We start from the raw sequence: 19,534 nt of genomic DNA, 5'->3' as shown, positions 1-19,534 counted from the left end.
TTTTGGTATTAGGGTGATAACGGCTTCATAGAATGAATTAGGGAGGGTTCCTTCTTTCTCTATCTTGTGGAATAGTGTTAAAATGATTGGTACTAATTCTTTGAATGTCTGGTAGAATTCTGCTGTGAATCCGTCTGGTCCTGGACTTTTTTTTTTGTTGGTAATCTTTAAATTACTGCTTCAATCTCGCTGCTTGTTATTGGTCTGTTCAGGGTATCTAATTCTTTCTGATTTAATCTAGAAAGGTTGTATTTTTCCAGGAGGTTATCCATCTCTTCTAGGTTTTCTAGTTTATGTGCATAAAGGTGTTCATTGTAGCCTCGAATGATATTTTGTATTTCAGTGGTGTCAGTTGTAATATCTCCTGTTTTGTTTCTCAGTGAGATTACTTGAATTTTCTCTCTTCTTTTCTTGGTTAATGTTGCTAATGGTCTATCAATTTTTTTTTTTTTTTTTTTTAGACAGAGTCTCACTCTGTTGCCCAGGCTGGAGTGCACTGGCATAATCTTGGCTCACTGCAAGCTCCACCTCCTGGGTTCATGCCATTCTCCTGCCTCAGCCTACCGAGTAGCTGGGACTACAGGTGCCCGCCACCACCACGCCCAGCTAATTTTTTGTGTTTTTAGTAGAGATGGGATTTCACCATGTTAGCCAGGATGGTCTCGATCTCCTGACCTCGTGATCTGACAACCTCGGCCTCCCAAAGTGCTGGGATTACAGGTGTGAGCCACCGTGCCGGGCGTGGTCTATCAATTTCATCTATCTTTTCAAAGAACCAGCTTTTTGTTTTATTTATCTTTTGTATTTTTTTGTTTCTTTGTTTCAATTTCATTTAGTTCTGCTCTGATCTTGGTTATTTCCTTTCTTCTACTGGGTTTGGGTTTGGTTTGTTCTTGTTTCTCTAGTTCCTTGAGGTGTGACCTTAGGTTGTCTGTTTGTGCTCTTTCAGACTTTTTGATGTAGGCATTTAGGGCTATAAACTTTCCTCTTAGTACTGCCTTAGCTGTATCCCAGAGGTTTTGATAGGTTGTGTCGTTATTGTCATTGAGTTCAAAGAATTTTTATTCTTTGAAGATGGAAATTTTAAAATTCTTTGAACTCAATGACAATAGTGACACAACCTATCAAAATCTCTGGGATACAGCTAAGGCAGTGATAAGAGATTTCCATCTTGATTTTGTTTTTGAGCCAATGCTCATTCAAGAGCAGGTTATTTAATTTCCACGTATTTGCAAGGTTTTGAAGGTTCCTTTTGGAGTTGATTTCCAGTTTTATTCTACTGTGGTCAGTGCCTGATATAATTTCAATTTTCTTAAATTTATCAAGGCCCATTTTATGGCCTATCTTACGCTCTATCTTGGAGAAAGTTCCATGCACTGTTCAATAGAATGTATATTCTGTGGTTGTTGGATGAAATGTTCTGTATATATCTGTTAAGTCCACTTGTTTGAGGGTATTGTTTAAATCCACTGTTTGTTGACTTTCTGTCTTGATTGTGTGTCTAGTGCTATCAGTGGAGTATTGAAGTCCCCCACTATTATGGTGTTGCTGTCTATCTCATTTCTTAGGTCTATTAGTAATTGTTTTATAAATTTGGGAGTGTTAGGTGCATATATGTTTAGGATTATGATATTTTCCTGTTGGACAAGGCCTTTTCCCATTATATAATGTCCCTCTTTGTCTCTTTTACCTGCTGTTGCTTTTAAGTTTGTTTTGTCTGATATAGGAATAGCTAACCCTGCTTGTTTTTGGTGTCCATTTGCATGAAATGCCATTGCATTCATCATGCTGTTTAGTTTTGTTTTTTAACTTGTATTTTTGTTTTATAGGTCCTGTGTGATTTATGCTTTAAGGAGATTCTGTTTTGATGTATTTCCAGGATTTGTTTCAAGATTTAGAGCTGCTTTTAGCAGTTCTTGTAGTGGTGGCTTGGTAATGGCGAACTCGCTCAGCATTTGTCTGTAAATGAGTGTATCTTTCCTTCATATATGATGCTTAATTTTGCTGGATACAAAATTCTTGGCTGATAATTATTTTGTTAGAGGAGGTTGAAGATAGGGCCCCAATCCCTTCTAGCTTGTAGGGTTTCTGGTGATAAATCTGCTGTTAATCTGACAGGTTTTCCTTTGTAGGTTACCTGGTGCTTCTCTCTCACATCTCTTAAGATTTTTTCCTTTGTCTTAACTTTGGATAACCTGATGACAATGTGCTTAGGTGAAGATCTTTTTGCGATGAATTTCCCAGGTATTCTTTGTGCTTCTTGTATTTGCATGTCTAGGTCTGTAGCAAGGCCAGGGAAGTTTTCCTTGATTATTCCCCCAAATATGTTTTCCAGGTTTTTAGAATTGCCTTCTTCCTCAGGAACACCAATTATTCTTAATATAATCCCAGACTTCTTGGATTAACATAATCCCAGACTTCTTGGAGGCTTTGTTCATATTTTCTTATTGTCTTTTCTTTGTCTTTGTTCGATTGGGTTAATTCAAAGACCTTGTCTTCAAGTTCTGAATTTCTTTTTTCTACTTGTACTTGTTCAATTCTATTGCTGAGATTTTCCAGAGCATTTCACATTTCTAAAAGTCTGTCCACAGTTTCCTGAATTTTTGATTGTTTTTTCTTTAACCTATTTATTTTGCTGAATATTTTTCCTTTCACTTCTTTTTTTTTTTTTTTTTTTTTTTTTTTTTTTTTTTTAAGACGGAATCTCACTCTGTCACCAGGCTGGAGTGCAGTGGCATGACCTCAGATCACTGTGATCTCTACTTCCCGGGCTCAAGTGATTCCCCTGCCTCAGCCTCCCAAGTAGCTGGGACTAGAGGCATGCACCACCACACCCAGCTAATTTTTTTGTATTTTAGTAGAGATGGGGTTTCACCATGTTGGCCAGGATGGTCTCAATCTCCTACCTCATGATCTGCCCGCCTTGGCCTCCCAAAGTGCTGGGATTACGGACGTGAGCCACCGCACCCAGCCTCTCCCTTCACTTCTTGTATCATTTTTGGATTTCCTTGCATTGGCTTTGCCATTCTCTGGTCCCTCCCCGAATAGCTTAATAACTAACCTCCTGAATTCTTTTTTAGGTAAATCAGGGATTTCTTCCTGGTTTGGATCCATTGCTGCTAAATTAGTATAATTTTGGGGGGGTGTTGATGAGTCTTGTTTTGTCATATTACCAGGGTTGGTCTTCTGGTTCCTCCTCATTTGGGTAGGCTCTGTCAGAGGGAAGGTCTAGGGCTGAAGGCTGTTGGTCAGGTTACTTTGTCCCACAGGGTGTTCCCTTGATGTTGTACTCTCCCCCTTTTCCTGTGAAAGTGGCTTCCTGTAAGCCAAACTGCAGTGACTGTTGTCTCTCTCTGGGTCTAGCCACCCAGCAAGTCTACCTGGCTCCAGGCTGGTACTGGGGGTTGTCCGCACAGAGCCCTGTGATGTGAACCATCTATGGGTCTCTCAGTCACGGATACCAGTGCCTGTTCCAGTGGAGGTGGCAGAGGGTGCAATGGACTCCATGAGGATCCTTAGTTCTATGGCTTAATGCTCTGTTTTTGTGCTGGTTGGCCTCCTGCCAGGAGGTGGTGCTTTCCAGAAAGCATCAGCCATAGTAGTGTGGAGAGGGGCCAACAGTGGGTGGGGCCCTAGAACACCAAAGATTATATGTCCTTTGTCTTCCACTACCAGGGTGGGTAGGGAAGGACCATCAGGTGGGGGCGGGGCTAGGCATGTCTGAGCTCAGGCTCTCCTTGGGTGGGTCTTGCTGCAGCTGCTGTGGGGGATGTGGATGAGATTCCCAGGTCACTGGAGTTGTGTAACTAGGAGGATGATGGCTGCCTCTGCAGAGTCATGCAGGTTGTCAGGGAAGTGGAGGAAAGCTGGCAATCACAGGCCTCATCCAGCTCCCACACAAACTGAAGGGCGAATCTCACTCCCACTTTGCCCCCAGCAACAGCTCCGAGTCTGTTTCCACACGGAGGGGGAATCAGGCTTGAAAACTTGTCTGAGGCTTTCTGCCTCCCAGCTGCAAAAGAAAAGGGCTTTAATTCTTTCCCCTCCCAACCACCCCAGGTGAAGTCCGCAAGCTGGATTCAGGTCCTCCCCTGAGTTCTGGCCGGGAAGCTTCTCGCCCAGTTCAAACTGTAACAAAGTTCAGCTAGGGAAGTCCTTCTCCCCATGGAGTTTTACCCCCTGCTCTTCTGGCCTCCCTCCTGATGGATCCCTGCAGTGCCAGGCAGGAATTAGCTGCTTGGGGATACAGCAAGCTCTCAGGGCCTCCCTGCTGCCTCCTCCAACCCTGAATTTCGCTTGACTCAGCCCTCTAACTTGACTCCACTCCAGGTAAAATTGGGAACTTCTCCTGAAAGCTGACCTACAGTTTCTCCAGTTGGGGGGGGTGTTCGGGAGAGGAGGGTCTCCCTTTCCCACTTCTGTGGTTGGGGCACTCACAGCATTTGGGGTGTCTCCTATGTCCTGCAGGTGCAGTCTGCTTCCTTCAGAAGGTCTGTGGGTCCTCTTGGGATTGCTGGTTTGTTCTTGTAGTCAATCTGGAGCTAAAATTCACAGTGCAAGTCTCCGCATGCTGTTCTGTCCAGAGCTGCAGTCTAGTCCTGCCTCCCATCTGCCATGATCCTTCCCCTTCCTCTCCCCTAATTTCTGTCAACGTTTGCTACCTATATTTGGGAACTATAATCTTAGATGCATATGTTTATAATAATAAGTATAATTTATAATCAACAATATAATAAAGCTGTAATAAAATTATAAATGTAGTCATTTATACTTTTTTCTAGTGAATTCACACTTTTATCATTATATAATGTTCTTCTTTGTCTCTTTTGACAGTTTTTATCTTAAAGTCTATTTTAAGTCTTAAGGTTTAAGTATGGTTCTCATTTGGTTCTTATTTACATAGCATATCTTTTTTTACCCTTTCACTTTTAGCCTGTATGTGCCCATAGATTTAAAATGAGTCTCTTGTAGACAGAAAATAGTTGGATCTTGGTTTTTTAATATCCATTCAGCCAATTTATGTCTTTTAATTAATGTGTTTAATCCATTTACATTTAAAGTAATTGCTGATAGGGAAGAACTTACTATTGCCATTTTGTAAACTGTTTTCGGTGTGTCTTGTAGTTTTTTTGTCCCACCTTTCTTCCCTTGCTGCTTTCTTTTGTGTTTCATTGAGTGTTTTTGTAGGGACATGTTTTCATTCCCTTCTCATTTCCCTTTGTGCCTTATGCTATAAATGTTTTCTTTGTGGTTACCATTGCAATTACATAAAACATTTTAAAGTTATAACAATCTATTTTAAACTAAAAACAGCTTAACTTCAGCCATGTATTAAAACTCTACTCCTTTACATCTCTACCCTCCCCACTTAACATTGTTAATGATATAAATTACCTTTTTATATTGCATATTCATGAACATAATTTTATAATTACTTTTTATGCTTTTGGTTTTTAAATTCTTTACCACATTTGAAAGTGATTTACATGCCTACATTGTAATACTGTAGGATTCTATATTTATCTAAATATTTACCTTTACCAGTGAGTTCAATATTTTCATATGGTTTTGTGTTGCTGTTTATTACCCTTTTGCTTAACCTTGAAGAATTCCCTTCAGCATTTCTTATAGGATAGGTTAAGTGGTGATAAACTCCTTCAGGTTTTGTTTATCTAGGAAAAATCTTAATTTCTTCTTTATTTTTTGAAGAATAGTTTTGCCAGATATGGTATTTTTGGATGGCAGCTTTTTCCCCCCACTATTTTAAATATACTACCCCACTCCCTTCTAACCTGTAACTGCTGATACACTAATAGTTGCTACTTTCAAGATTTTCTCTTTGTCTGTGACTTTTGATTATGACACGTCTCAGCGTATGTCTCTTTAGATTTATCTTAGTTGGAGTTATCTGAGCTCCTGAATTTGCATATCTATTCTGCTCCTCAGAGGTGGGTAGGTTTTGGCCTTTATTTCTTCAAATAAGTTCTCTGCCCCCTTTTTCTCTTTCTTCTTCTGCATGATGGAGAATATGCTAACACCAATGAATTCCATTAGTCTGGGACCATTGTTGCAATTCATTTGCTGTGAATTTACTTCCTTGATTAAAAGCAATGCTGTATGGAGTATCGTGAAATTGGACAAGGCATTCTGCAAGTTCACACACAGTAGCTTTGGTAGAAGCATTGTGCATAGGGGAGATAAATCCATATCCACATGGTTTATTCCAGCAAGAATAAAGTACTGCCACTTCCATAATGGAAGTAGTCCATTACAATCAACCTGTCACCAGGTAGCTGGCTAAACACTTCACTACTGGTACCATAATCTTTATTAGTTTTCTATTGCTGCTAATAACAAATTGCCACAAATTTAATTGCTTAAAACAACATAAGTTTAGTGTCTTACCTTGGTCAAAAGTCTAGCACAGGTCTCACTGGGCTAAAATTATGGTACTGGCAGGGTTGCATTTCTTCTGGAGGCTTTATAGGCGAATCCATGTCCTTACCTTTTCCAGCTTCCAGAGGCCACACACATCCTTTGACTCATGGCCCATTCCTCTATCTTCAAGTTGACTCAGATCCTTCTCATGCCAACATCTCTTTGGTTCTCTCTTCTGCCTCCTTCTTCCACTTATTAATGACCCTTTTTATTACACTGGGCTTTTCCCAATAGTCCATGAAAATCTCCGTATCTTAAAGTCATCTGATTAGCAACCTTAATTCCATCTGCAACCTTAATTCCTCTTGGGTGTGTAACCTAACATATTCAAAATTTCAGGAGATTAGGACATGTACATCTTTAGGGGGTGGTCATTACTCTGCCTATGACACTATTGCATTCAATATGTCATCTTATTTAGGGTGTTTCATGTGTGTATACTACTGAGATTGAGTTATTTTCTTTTTTGTTATTATAGTTAAATTTGAGAACCAGTGTTATTTTAGCTTGGCAAAATGAGCCAATTAGACTTCCATTCTTTTATATGTTTTGGGATTTGGGATTATTTATATAACTTGGGAATAATCTGCTTCTTAGAATTATTGAATTTTTGAAATTTCAGTAAACTCACCCATTAAATCAACTGGACCTGGTGTCTTTTTTTAAAAGGCTAAATATCTGACTCTGTTTTCAATTTCTTTTATAGTCTCTTAGGATTTCTTCTTCTTTCTGAGGTAATTTTGGTAATTAGTTTTTTTTAAGAAATCATGCTGTTTGTTTCAAATTTAGTATATAAAGAGCGACATAGTACACAGTTCTGTGTTGTCATTTCAAACGTATTTTTTCTTCTCCTTCCTCCATCTACTTCACTTGGTCATGGTTGCTATAAGTTTGCTTAGTTTATAGTCTGTTAGAAACCAATTTTTATTCTTTATCATTGACTAATTTTACTGGATATTTTTCCTGGTTTAATAATTTCTGATTTTACCTTTAATAATCCCTTCATTGTGCTTATTTAACCTTTATAAAACTTCACAAGTTAAAATTATATTTTGTTTCTAACATATATTGCTTTCTTAGAAATTCATTTAAAGCTATTAATTTTCCTTTGGGTCTCTTTTTACATAGGTTTTGATCTGAAGCATTCTCAGTATAAGTCACTTACACATTTTTTTCTTTCTTTTTTTTTTTTTTTTGAGATGGAGTCTTGCTCTGTCCCGCAGGCTGGAGTGCAGCGGCTCAATCTCTGCTCGCTGCAGCCTCTGCCTCCCAGGTTCCAGTGATTCTCCTGCCTCAGCCTCCCAAGTAGTTGGGACTACAAGCATGCACCACTGGGTCCAGCTAATTGTTGTATTTTTAGTAGAGACGGGGTTTCACCATGCTAGCCAGGCTGGTCTCGAACTCCTGACCTCAGGCAATCTACCCACCTTGGCCTCCCAAAGTGTTGGGAGTACAGGCATGCGCCACCATGGCTGGCCTAAAATTTTTTTCTAATTAAATTTTTATTTCCACAACAACAACAACAGCAGGTGCTAATAGTTATTGAGTCAGAAATCAGGCCAAAACTTTAGGCATGCATTATTTAATTTAATCCTCAAAGCAATTTTGAGGCAGAGTCTATTACTATCCCTACATTAAAGATGAGGAAAGTATAAATCATGTAATCTCTGCATGACTTATTCTAGATCACAGAGCTAAAAAATAATTTTATTTGAATTCAGAAAGTATATGATTTCAGAACTTACAAACTTAACCACTTTATTATATTGTAGACAGCTATTTATAAAGGTGTTTGAGAATGTCTAGATAGATGGATTCTTTTATTTTTTTCTTGCTTATTTCTAATTTTACTGCATGTTGTGTATGCTTTCTAAATTGAAAGTTCTTTTGTGTTTTACTACAGGATCATTTTTTGTGGTAAATATTCCATATTTGAAATCAACTAATGTTCTTCAGTTTCATTGAGTATAATATCCACCTCCTCTTCTCTCTCGGTAGACAGATAATACATACATATGTTTTTAAGGTGTTTTTAAGGATCAAACTTGTAAACTGTGCTATTGAAATGCTTGCATTTTGTCTCTTTGACAGGTCTGTTTCTGAGAGAAGCATATTAAAGTCTCTTACTATGATAAATTTGTCAAATTATTCTTCTATTTTTGTTATTTCTTATAAAGGAACTACAGGATTTTTATAATTATATGATAACTAATTATAAAATTTTTATAACTACATGATAAGAAGTAACAGGAATTTTATAGTTACAGGATAAAAGAGAGGACCAAGAAAACTAAAAAAATAAAATTTTCTTTTCTTTTTTTTTTTTTTTTATAGAGACGAGTATGCACTATGTTGCCCATGCTGGTCTCCAACTCCTGGGCTCAAGTGATCATCCCACCTTGGCTTCCCAAAGTGTTAGAATTACAGGTGTGGACCACCATGCCCAGCCAAAAATGAACATTTTAATAATGCATTATCTTTTGTAATTCTCACTAAGACTCTGATTAAATATTACTAGCTCCATGATTGTGATATTTACTTTAAAATCTAAATAATACAGAGATATAAAGAGCAAATCTGATAGTGCGCCATCACACCTTTCCCCCTCAAATATTTCCTGAGAAATATTATCAACATATCCTTCCAAATCTCTTTATTTTCCTCTTTTCCCAAGTTTTTAAAATTTAAAATCATTGGCCAGGTGCAGTGGCTCATGCCTGTAATCTCAGCACTTTGGGAGGCCAAGGCGGGCAGATCACCTGAGGTCAGGAGTTCGAGACCAGCCTGATCAATATGATGAAACCTTGTCACTATTAGAAATACAAAAATTAGCTGGACATGGTGGCATGCACCTGTAATCCCAGCTACTCAGGAGGCTGAGACAGGAGAATCGCCTGAACCCGGGAGGCCCTCGGAGGTTTCAGTGAGCCAAGACTGTGTCATTGCACTCCAGCCTGGGCAACAGGAGCGAAACTCCATCTAAAAAAAAAAAAAAAATTAAAATCATTGTTATACTTTTCAATTATGAAAATGTGCATGTGTAATGTAAGTTCATACAATCAATTATTGATTGATTCAGCTTCACTATTATAAACAATGCTGCAAAACAATCTCTATTGTTTATAGACATCTACATGTTATAGCTTTGGCTATATTGGGCTGTTGGATAATAATTTCCACATATAGATTTATAGAAGTTGAACTATAGTCCTTTTTCACTATATATAAAGCCTATTAATTCTTTTCTTTGAATTACAAATCTCTACCCAATTGGCCTCTTCTTATGTCTCCAATCTCAATTTGCTTCCTTTCCCTCATTCTTACTTCTGGCCTTTGTACCAACTCTTCTCTCAGTTTAGAATGCTCTTTCCCTTGATTCTCACAAGATTGATTCTTCCTTGTAACTTAGATCCCAACTTAAATGTCACCTCCTCGGAGAAACATTTCCTGGCCACCAAATCTAAAGTGGTTCTCGGCCATGCACGGTGGCTCATACCTGTAATCCCAGCACTTTGGGAGGCCAAGGCAGTGGATCACCTGAGGTCAGGAGTTCGAGACTAGCCTCTCCAACATGGTGAAACCCCGTCTCTACTAAAAAATACAAAATTAGCCAGCTGTGGTGGCACACACCTGTAGTCCCAGCTACTCAGCAGGCTGAAACAGGAGAATCACTTGAACCTGGGAGGGGGAGGCTGCAGTGAGCCGATATCCCACCACTGTACTCCAGCCTGAGCAGGACAGAGTGAAACTTCATCTCAAAAAAAAAAAAAAAAAGTGGTTCTCTAGTTGTACTCTATTACTATACAATGCCTTTTATCAGTAAGTCAGTAAGAACTCTCTCTGTATTTTTTTAAAGCTTCATATTTGAGCTCTATTTGGTGTACTACTAACGTTAATATAAAACTTTTTTATTCAACATTTACCAGGTATATCTTTTGACATCTTTTAATTTTCAATCTTCTTGTGCCATTTTAAACATGTATCACTTATAAACAAGATATATAAAGATCCAAGCTAAGAGATTAATTAAACCTTTCTCAATTATTGTGATTACTGACACTTAGAAGTATTTGAACAATTTCAAGTATTGGAAGAAAAATGACAGAATTTTCTAAAATTAAAAATGAGAAATCAGGGCCAGGTGCAGTGGCTCACACCTGTAATTCTGGTACTTTGGGAGGCTGAGGCAGGAGGATTGCTTGAGCCCAGGAGTTAAAGAGCAGGCTCAGCTCTTGGTGAGACCCTCTCTCTTAAAAAAAAAAAAAAAAAAAAATTAGCTGGGCATGGTGGCGTGCACCTGTAGTCCCAGCTACTTGGGCAGCTGAAGCTGGAGGATCACTGGAGCCCAGGCAGTAGAGGCTGCAGTGAGCCATGTTCATGCCACTACACTCCCTCTGGGCAACAGAGGGAGGCCCAGTTTCAAAAAATAAAAGGAATTCAGATTGAAAATGCACAAATTTTTAAAAGCACAAGATAAAAAAGAAAAACCCCATTCCTAGTCATATTATAGAAAGACTGAATTCAATCAAATAAAAAATTTTAATAACATGAAATGTAAATAAGTAATTATAAAAGCTTACAGAAATATCTGTTACATATAAAGGAACGAAGAATCTGAATCAGATTCTTATCAGATATCTCAAAAGTAACACTTTGATAAAAAAGATAATGAAGACTCCAAACAATAGGATGACACCAATAATATAACAGTAAACTCAACCATGCCCCCTAAGGTCCTAGACCCAACCAGCTAAACAAATCCCATAAACTGCTAGGATTTACCTTTGAAAGCCAGGTGATTTTCTTCTTAAGATCCTGCTGACCTTTTCACTTGGTTTGAGATATTAATATGAGTAGAGCAAGTTGTATTAGCAATTGCCCGCACTGCTCTGGCCTGCAACGTGGAAGTCTAGGACAATTCTATCACCCATAATAACCCTGGCCATTGAGTTGAAGCTGACCTGAGTATTTCCAGGGTCAAGGTGATGTCATTGAAAATGTCAGCTAAATTCAAGAAGAAATATTATCTTTTCTAATTGAATAACTCTAATTGGGGATAACTGCCTGCATCAGCTGCACATATGTAATGAGTCAGTCATCCCATCAGGAAGTTCTCTTGAATATCCAATATTCGCAGTTTGAAGAGATAATTGCAATCACTTGAGGGATACATGATCTACTGGTGATGTTTCCGTAAACATTTGCAGGTCTCTCATTACCACCCCTAAAGTGCAAGTCACATTGTTTTCAGGAAGAAGGCAAGTTAATTGTCCAAGTGGCACTTACATATCAGTTGAGGGGCACAGATTGACAATGCCTCCAATGTGGCTTCCTGGCTGGCTTATGCAATGAAAGAGTCCCAGATCAGTTTAGATAAATAAGTCTACTCCTTATTTTGGAGGAGTTGCCTTAGGGTAGTGAATCCGATTTATCCTGTTTGTGTAAGCCACCAACTGGATGACATCTATTCACTCCACGGAATGACTGAATGACCATTGTGAGAATGGAGGTGGGAAGTAACATCTGAAATATACCGTTACTATTTGACAAATGAGCATGTTGGACCCTTCCCACGTTGCTAGGTCATTGAGTCCCTATATAGGAATAATCTGGTACAGGCAAAAGAGTCACAAGGTCTCCATAGGTCAGTCATTCCCCAGTAGCAAGCTAATAGCTGCTTTTCAAAAGAGGTGTTCCCCGCAACAGGAGATGACAAGTTCAAAACCTCGGGGGCAGCCTCCCATTGCAAGAAACTCCAACTGGCAAAATCTTCAGTCATTGAGACTTATTGTTCAAAAATGTCATTAGGATTTGGGGGTCTTTAGGTAGAGAGGTTGCCACAGATGGCTTCATAGCAATCACAGAACCACTTACTGGTTTGTGGGACAGTCTATATAAAGGACAAAGTGTAATGCTCAAGTAAGGCACATACGGTCTCTAATATTAGACTCCACAGAGACCAATAAGGTGCTAGGCCTGTGTTTCTGTGGTGGGATGCTAAGGAGACAACAGCTCTTCCTTCACTTCCAGGAAGACTGAGCATTATTAATGTGCCACATAGTCCCGAAACACTTAGTAGGCAGGCTCCTGAATTTTTTCAGTGTTTATCAGCCCATCCCTTCTGATGGAGGTGCTATAATTCTGCCTTCATGGCCATTAACACCAAGGCATCTGACTTTTCAACCAACATGATATCTTCTATACAGTGAAAGCCTACTGGAAGAAAGTGAGCAACCATTAAGTCACCATTCAGGTGACTTGTTTCAATCCTACCTTTGCTGCTCAGCCTCTAAACATTCACTAACAGGTAAGATGGTAGGGGATCCTTCTACCACCTTCTTCCAACCAGCTGGGTGAGATCACATGCTAGAAAATTTTCTCATTTCCTCTTACCTGCACCACTGGAACCCTTTCCTTTCTTTTCCAGAAAGTCAGGTCTCTGTCAGCATCCCATTTTTATCACCAAAAACTGTCAAGAACTGTGAAGAGTCTGGGAGTTTACCTTACTTGCAAGCCAATAGTTTAGACTGCCATAATATCATTAATACTGGTAAAAGACAACAGACCCTTCAGTCTGAGATAAAAGACTGTATTACTGACAGTATAGCAGGTATCATGTGTTTCATATATATGTTGGTTCCTCTCCCCCAACCCCAGGACCCATGGGAGTGACACAGAGCAGCCCAAGTTGATGGTGCATATGCAGTGGGTTTGCATCAAAGCTGAAGAACTCCAAGGTTAGGAAATCTGAAGCTTGTATAATGGGCTACAAGCAAACCAAGCTAACCTTTGCCCCAAAGGAAAACATTATCCTTATTATATTGAACAGTAAACAAACCTGCCCTCTGCTTCAGAGAGAGTCACTATCTCTATCTTACAAGATATCTTACAAAGATTTTGGAAAAGACAGTTCAGATCAAAGGTAACCAGTGCCTCACAAGATGTGCAGAAAAAAAGAAACTCAGGGACAGTCATCTTCCAACAATAAGTTCCATGAACACAAACACAAAATTATTTACCAAAATATTAACCAAATCTAGCAACATATAAGATGGGCAATATGTCATTACCTCATAGGAATTAACCCAATAATGCAAGATTATCCTTCAAAAATTAATCAATGGAATTTAACATATTAACACATGAACAAAGAAAACTCTATGATTGTCTCAATGAACACAGATAAAGCATTTAACAAATATCAACATCGATCTATGGTAAAAGTCTTAACAATCTAAGACTAGAAAGGAACTTCTACAATCTGATCAGAGGCATCTATCAAAAACAATAAAACAAAAAACCAGCAGCTAACATAATATTAAAAGACTGAATTCTTTCTTTTTAAAATCAGGAAAAGGCAAGTATGTTCTCATCACTTCTATTCAACATCGGACTAAATAGTTCAGCCAATGCAGTAAGGCAAGAAACATAAATGCATATATTTAGGATGAAAAATGGAAGAAATATGATAGTCTGTGTAAAAACTAGAACTGATACATTTAGTTAAGTTGCAAGATACAAGGTTAATATAAAGTCTCCAACTTGATGGTTCAACTTAATGATTTTCTGACTTTACAATGGTGTGAAAATAACAAATATTCAGTAAAAACTGTACTTTAGTACATTATTAAATAACCTACATGAAATATTCAACACTTTGTTATAAAATAGGCTTTGTGTTAGGTAATTTTACCCAATTGTAGGCTAATGTAAGTATTCTGAGCACATTTAAGGTAAGCTAGCCTAAGCTATGATGTTCAGAAGGTTAGGTATATTAAGGCATTTTCCACTTATGATGGGTCTATTGAGATATAACCCCTATTGTAAGTCAAGATGCATCTGTATATAAAATCAGTTGTATTTCTACAGTTAGCAGTGAACAATCAGAAATTAAATTTTAAGAAACCATACCATTTGTAATAGCATCAAAATATGAACTACTTAGGGACACATTTATTAAAACATATGAGATCTGTACACCAAAATCTACAAAATATTACTGAGAGAAATAAAAGAGACCTCAAGTAATATCATGCTTTTGGATTGGAAAACCAGTATCATTAAGAAGTTAATGCTCCCCAAATTGATCAACAGATTCAATGTAATCCCAAGTAAAATCCAATTAAGCTTTATGTGTTGTAATTAATAAACTCATTCTAAAATGTATTCAGAAATGTAAAGGTCTTGGAATCACCAAAACAATTTTGAAAAAATAGAAAAATTTGGGAAGAATTACTCTACGTAATTTCAAGACTTACTGTAAATCTCAGTAATCAGGACAGGGTGGCACTGGCATAAAGATAGGCATACAGATCTATGAAACAGCATAAAGAATTCAGCTATGTACCTGTACGTACAAGGCCAATTTATTTGACAAAGCATCATGGCAATTCAATAGGGAAAGAACAATGTTTTAAATAAACAGTACTGGAACCAAAAAAATGAACCTCAACTTACATCTCATTCTATATATCAAAGTCAAGTACACTAAAAGTGATGACAAGGGCTTGGGGCTAGGTTCAGTTAGCTTTCTTTCTTTTTTTCTTTCTTTCTTCCTTTTTTTAAAGACAGAGTCTTACTCTGTTGCCCAGGCTGGAGTTCAGTGGCACAATTTTGACTCACTGCCTCCCAGGTTCAAGCGATTCTCATGCCTCAGCCTCCCAAGTAGCTGAGATTACAGGTATGCACCACCACACCTAGCTAATTTTTATATTTTTAGTAGAGGTGGAGTTCCACCCTGTTGCCCAGGCTGGTCTCAAACTCTGAGCTTCAAGTGATTCACCTGCCTTGACCTCCCACAGAGCTGGGATTACAGACATGAGCCAGTGCACCTGGCCTCTTGCTAAAAGCCTATCTGAAGTCACTGCCTTTTAATTGAAATATTTAGACCATTTACATTTAATACAACTTTTGATATGGTTAAGCTTAAATCTACCATCTTACTCTTTGTTATCCCTTTGTCCCTATTGTCCCTGTCTTCACTTTTTCCTCTCTATATGCCTTCTTTTGGATTATTTTATGATTTCATTTATCTCCTTTGTTACATTATTAGCTACAACTCTTTGTATTTTGTTATTTTAGTGGGGTTTTTTTGTGGTTTACAGTATGTATGTTTAACTTATCACAGTTTACCTTTGAATGATATACTACTTCACATATAAGAACCTTATAATATACTTACATCTCTCCCCTCCTAACCTTTGTATTATTGTTGTTATTTTACATGTACATATATTATAGATCCCACCCTACAATGATTGTTACTTTAGTTCTAACAGGTAAGATTTGAAGATATTTAAATAATGAAAAATTTTAAAAATATTTACCCATGTAATTACCAATTCTGGTGCTCTTCATTCCTTTGTGTCAATCCAGATTTCAATTTAGTATCATTTTCTTTCTGCCTAAAGTACTTCCTTTAACATTTCTTATAATGTGAGCTTGATGGTGATAAATTCTTTAAGTTTTTATATGTTATAAAAACTTTTTTTTCTCTTAATTATTTCAAAGATAGTCTTTGGTACATACAGAATTCTAAGCTGACAGTTTTTTTCTTTCATTAGTTTAAAGGTGTTAGTCTATTGTCTTCTCACTTGCGTTCTTTCAGACAAGAAATCTGCTATTACCTTTGTAATATATTGAAGACATTTAAATAATAAAAATTTTTTTAAATGTTTACCCATGTAATTACCAATTCTGGTGCTCTTCATTACTTTATGTAAGTCCAGAGTTCAATCTAATATCATTTTCTTTCTGCGTGAAGTACTTCCTTTAATATTTCTCATAGTGTGAGCTTGATGGTGATAAATTCTTCAAGTTTTTATATGTCATAATTTTTTTTCTCTTTAGTTTTTCAAAGATAGTATTTGGTACATACAGAATTCTAGGTTGACAGTTTTCTTCTTTCATTAGTTTAAGGGTGTTAGTCTATTGTCTTCTCACTTGCATTCTTTTAGGCAAAAAGTGTGCCATTACCTTTGTCTTTATTCTTCTGTGCATGTCCTTTTTCCTCTGGCTACTTTTAAGGTTTTCAGCTTATCACTGGTTTTGAGTAATTTGATTATAATATTCTTTGGTATAGTTTCCTACATGTTTCTTGTGCTTAGAGTTTGTTGAGTTTGTTGGGCCTTTGGGTTTTTAATTTTTATCAAATTTGGAAAATAATCAGTTATTATTTTTCTTTCTGACCCCTCTTCTCTCCTTCAGAAAGTGTAATTACACATATATTAGTGAAATTCACCCATAATTTATAGTTATTGTTCATTTTTTAAATTCTCTAAAAATCTGAGCTTCATTTTGGAGTTCCTACTATTTTGTCTTCAAATTTAGTAATATTTTGTTCTCCAGTGTGTGATCTGCTGTTAATCTTATTCATTGTATTACATACCTCACACATTTCTAGTGTAGAATTCACTTCTACAAGTGTAGTTTTCATTTCTAAAAATTTAATTTGCATTTAAACATCTTTTATGTCTCTTAACTTTATGATTATCTGGAATATAGTTATAACCATATTGCCATTATATGAATTCTAACATATGTGTCAGCTTTGAGGTCAGTTTTGATTTATTTATCTCATTATGGGTCATATTTTTCTGCTTCTTTGCATATTTGGTAATTTTTTGTTGGATGACAGATACAGTGAATTTTATGTTGTGGGTGCTGGGTATTATTGTATGCCTATGAGTTTCTTGAGATTCATTCTGGTTTACAGTTATATTACAAGGAAACAGTATAATCCTTCCAGGTCTTGCTTTTAAGATGTATTAGGTGGGTTATTTATCTAGGGTTAATTTATTCCCCACCACTGATGCGGGATCATTTTGTATACCCTACCCTATCTTGTGAATCATGAGGTTTTCCAATCTTGCAGATAGGAATAGGTATTATTACCCATTGTGTGTGGGTACAGGGCACTGTTAACTGCAAGTGCAGGTTACTGTTAACTTCTAATCCTTTCAGGTAGTTCTTTCCCCAGCCTTGGGCACTTTTCTCACACACATGTGCTGCAGTACTTGGGTGAATTTACAAAGGCAACTCTATGCAGTTCTTTGGGGTTCTCTGTGTGCAGCCCTGTTTTCTCCATTATTCTGCCTTGTGAACTGTACCTTTGTTGGTTTCTCTGAACTCTTAGCTCCACTTCCTCAACATAAGGAGTGTGCCAAGCTCTGTGGGGTTTTGCCTTCCTGCTCCATGGCCTGGAAATTCTACCAAGGTAGTAATCTGGGGATAATCATAGTGCTCACCTTTTTTTTTCTCCATCCTTCAGGGGCCATGGTCCTTCATTTCTTGATGTCCAGTATTTTGAAAATCATTGCTTCAAATATTTTGTGTGCTTTTATTCATTTCGGGAGTTAGGGCAAATCCATCATGGCCAGGAAATAAATGCCAAAAAAACTTACTCTGAAATATATATGGAAAAAGCAGGAGCAAAGAAGGAAGACTCATCCTATAAGATGGTGATTCTCTGTTATCCTTAAACCATAAGCATCAGCATTACCTGAGAACTTGCTAGACATGTAAATTCTTGGGTTCCAACTCAGACTTAATTAAAAGCCATGTGGGTGGGGCCCCATACGCCCTCTAATTGACTCTGATATATACTGAAGATTGAGAATCACTGCTAATAAGATATTAAGATAGATACAAAGTTTTAGTTATAAAAATAACATGGTACATAAAAGCAAATATAGAAAAATGTTAATAGAAGAATGTGGATGATGACTGGTCATTATAAAACTTAAAACTTTGCTGAAACAGAAAATACAACACAGAGGCATGGACAGAAAAATAGACCAAAGAACATAATGGGGAGCTCAGAAACAGTCCTGCGGTATACATAGGTATGCAACTGTATTGATATACAGTAAAGTTTGCATCAGATTAATAGGAAAAAGTAGCCATCAGAAGAGAAAACTTGGAGCTGGATCACTACCTTCCATCATATTTAGTGGTAGACTCAAGATGAAAGATCGAAATGTTAAGTAAATCTAAGTAATTAATAGAAGTAAATGTGGGAGAAAACCTTTGTGACTCAGGAATGAAGAAAACTTTCTTAAGAACGATGAAGCGTAAATGATGGATCTGTCCTTATCCATGTTAATCTTTTTTTTTTTAAACAAACAAACAAGAGATACCATAAACAAAGAGAAAGAGAAACAGGCCATGGACTGGGAGAAGATATTTGGAATGTTTCAAATGACGAGTGTAATAACTGAAATAGACAATAAACTGGCCAGGCGCGGTGGCTCATGCCTGTACTCCCAGCACTTTGGAAGGCCAAGGCAGGTGGATCACCTGAGGTCAGGAGTTCAAGACCAGCCTGGCCAACATGGTGAAACCCCATCTCTACTAAAAATACAAAAATTAGTTGGGAGTGGTGGTGAGTGCCTGTAAGCCTAGCTAGTTGGGAGGTTGAGGCAGGAGAATTGCTTGAACCCGAGAGGTGGAGGTCGCAGTGATCTAAGATCGCACCACTGTACTCCAGCCTGGGTGACAGAGTGAGACTCCATCTCAAAACAAAAAAAGGAAGGAAAGAAAGAAAAGAAAATAGACAAAACAAAAACAAAACAAAACAAAAAAAAACTGCTACCAATTAGTCTTTACAGAAAATGGGGAAAAAAGGAGATGAATGGGCAAAAAGAATAGGAAATTTACAGAATGTTAAACCTTAATAGCTGGGTAGTTGTCAAACACCCCAGTAATCAGAAAAATTGAATTCAAACCAATACCAAAATAAAATGTTACATCCACCAAATATGCCAAAGTTAGAAAGTCACATAACATTGTTTACAAATATGTGAGGAAATGAGAATCTTCACATCTAGCTAGCGAGAATATAAACTAGTACAGATTTTTATGAATGTAATTTAGCAGAATTTACCGAAATTAAATAGCCCTGTGACTTAGCAACTATATTCCTAGGTGTATATGCTAGAGAAATTTTTGCACAGGTCCATAACATGACATGAATTAGGATACTCACCACTACATTTTCTATGGCAGCAGTGAAGTGGAGAAATTAGCAGTATCACAGGTGTCCATCACTAGAAAAATAGGTAAGATGCAATAGAGTCAAACTGTATGTATTTATATA

This window comes from Papio anubis, chromosome 5, assembly GCF_008728515.1.
Source record: "Papio anubis isolate 15944 chromosome 5, Panubis1.0, whole genome shotgun sequence".
Classification (NCBI taxonomy): domain Eukaryota; kingdom Metazoa; phylum Chordata; class Mammalia; order Primates; family Cercopithecidae; genus Papio; species Papio anubis.
Note: the sequence above shows the minus strand (reverse complement) of the source record.